The following is a 2,500-nucleotide window of genomic DNA, read 5'->3' as shown; positions in this document are numbered from 1 at the left end:
CAGAACCTACAATCTCAACAGAGAAAACAACAGTGCCACCAACGGCGTCAGAACCTACAATCTCAACAGAGAAAACAACAGTGCCATCAACGGCGTCAGAACCTGCGATCTCAACAGAGAAAACAACAGTGCCACCAACGGCGTCAGAACCTACAATCTCAACAGAGAAAACAACAGTGCCACCAACGGCGTCAGAACCTACAATCTCAACAGAGAAAACAACAGTGCCACCAACGACGCCAGAACCTGCGATCTCAACAGAGAAAACAACAGTGCCACCAACGGCGTCAGAACCTGCGATCTCAACAGAGAAAACAACAGTGCCACCAACGGCGTCAGAACCTACAATCTCAACAGAGAAAACAACAGTGCCACCAACGGCGTCAGAACCTACAATCTCAACAGAGAAAACAACAGTGCCACCAACGGCGTCAGAACCTACAATCTCAACAGAGAAAACAACAGTGCCACCAACGGCGTCAGAACCTGCGATCTCAACAGAGAAAACAACAGTGTCACCAACGGCGTCAGAACCTACAATCTCAACAGAGAAAACAACAGTGCCACCAACGGCGTCAGAACCTACAATCTCAACAGAGAAAACAACAGTGCCACCAACGGCGTCAGAACCTACAATCTCAACAGAGAAAACAACAGTGCCACCAACGGCGTCAGAACCTGCGATCTCAACAGAGAAAACAACAGTGCCACCAACGGCGTCAGAACCTGCGATATCAACAGAGAAAACAACAGTGTCACCAACGGCGTCAGAACCTACAATCTCAACAGAGAAAACAACAGTGCCACCAACGGCGTCAGAACCTACAATCTCAACAGAGAAAACAACAGTGCCATCAACGGCGTCAGAACCTGCGATCTCAACAGAGAAAACAACAGTGCCACCAACGGCGTCAGAACCTACAATCTCAACAGAGAAAACAACAGTGCCACCAACGGCGTCAGAACCTACAATCTCAACAGAGAAAACAACAGTGCCACCAACGGCGTCAGAACCTACAATCTCAACAGAGAAAACAACAGTGCCACCAACGGCGTCAGAACCTGCGATCTCAACAGAGAAAACAACAGTGCCACCAACGGCGTCAGAACCTGCAATCTCAACAGAGAAAACAACAGTGCCACCAACGGCGTCAGAACCTACAATCTCAACAGAGAAAACAACAGTGCCACCAACGGCGTCAGAACCTGCGATCTCAACAGAGAAAACAACAGTGCCACCAACGGCGTCAGAACCTACAATCTCAACAGAGAAAACAACAGTGCCACCAACGGCGTCAGAACCTACAATCTCAACAGAGAAAACAACAGTGCCACCAACGGCGTCAGAACCTACAATCTCAACAGAGAAAACAACAGTGCCACCAACGGCGTCAGAACCTGCAATCTCAACAGAGAAAACAACAGTGCCACCAACGGCGTCAGAACCTGCAATCTCAACAGAGAAAACAACAGTGCCACCAACGGCGTCAGAACCTACAATCTCAACAGAGAAAACAACAGTGCCACCAACGGCGTCAGAACCTACAATCTCAACAGAGAAAACAACAGTGCCACCAACGGCGTCAGAACCTGCGATCTCAACAGAGAAAACAACAGTGCCACCAACGGCGTCAGAACCTACAATCTCAACAGAGAAAACAACAGTGCCACCAACGGCGTCAGAACCTGCGATCTCAACAGAGAGAACAACAGTGCCACCAACGGCGTCAGAACCTGCGATCTCAACAGAGAAAACAACAGTGCCACCAACGGCGTCAGAACCTGCGATCTCAACAGAGAAAACAACAGTGCCACCAACGGCGTCAAGACCTACAATCTCAACAGAGAAAACAACAGTGCCACCAACGGCGTCAGAACCTACAATCTCAACAGAGAAAACAACAGTGCCACCAACGGCGTCAGAACCTACAATCTCAACAGAGAAAACAACAGTGCCACCAACGGCGTCAGAACCTGCGATCTCAACAGAGAAAACAACAGTGCCACCAACGGCGTCAGAACCTACAATCTCAACAGAGAAAACAACAGTGCCACCAACGGCGTCAGAACCTGCGATCTCAACAGAGAAAACAACAGTGCCACAAACGGCGTCAGAACCTGCGATCTCAACAGAGAAAACAACAGTGCCACCAACGGCGTCAGAACCTGCGATCTCAACAGAGAAAACAACAGTGCCACCAACGGCGTCAGAACCTACAATCTCAACAGAGAAAACAACAGTGCCACCAACGGTGTCAGAACCTACAATCTCAACAGAGAAAACAACAGTGCCACCAACGGCGTCAGAACCTGCGATCTCGACAGAGAGAACAACAGTGCCACCAACGGCGTCAGAACCTGCGATCTCAACAGAGAAAACAACAGTGCCACCAACGGCGTCAGAACCTGCGATCTCAACAGAGAAAACAACAGTGCCACCAACGGCGTCAGAACCTACAATCTCAACAGAGAAAACAACAGTGCCACCAACGGCGTCAGA

The sequence above is a fragment of the Penaeus vannamei genome, chromosome 7 (assembly GCF_042767895.1).
Source record: "Penaeus vannamei isolate JL-2024 chromosome 7, ASM4276789v1, whole genome shotgun sequence".
In the NCBI taxonomy this organism is placed as follows: domain Eukaryota; kingdom Metazoa; phylum Arthropoda; class Malacostraca; order Decapoda; family Penaeidae; genus Penaeus; species Penaeus vannamei.
Note: the sequence above shows the minus strand (reverse complement) of the source record.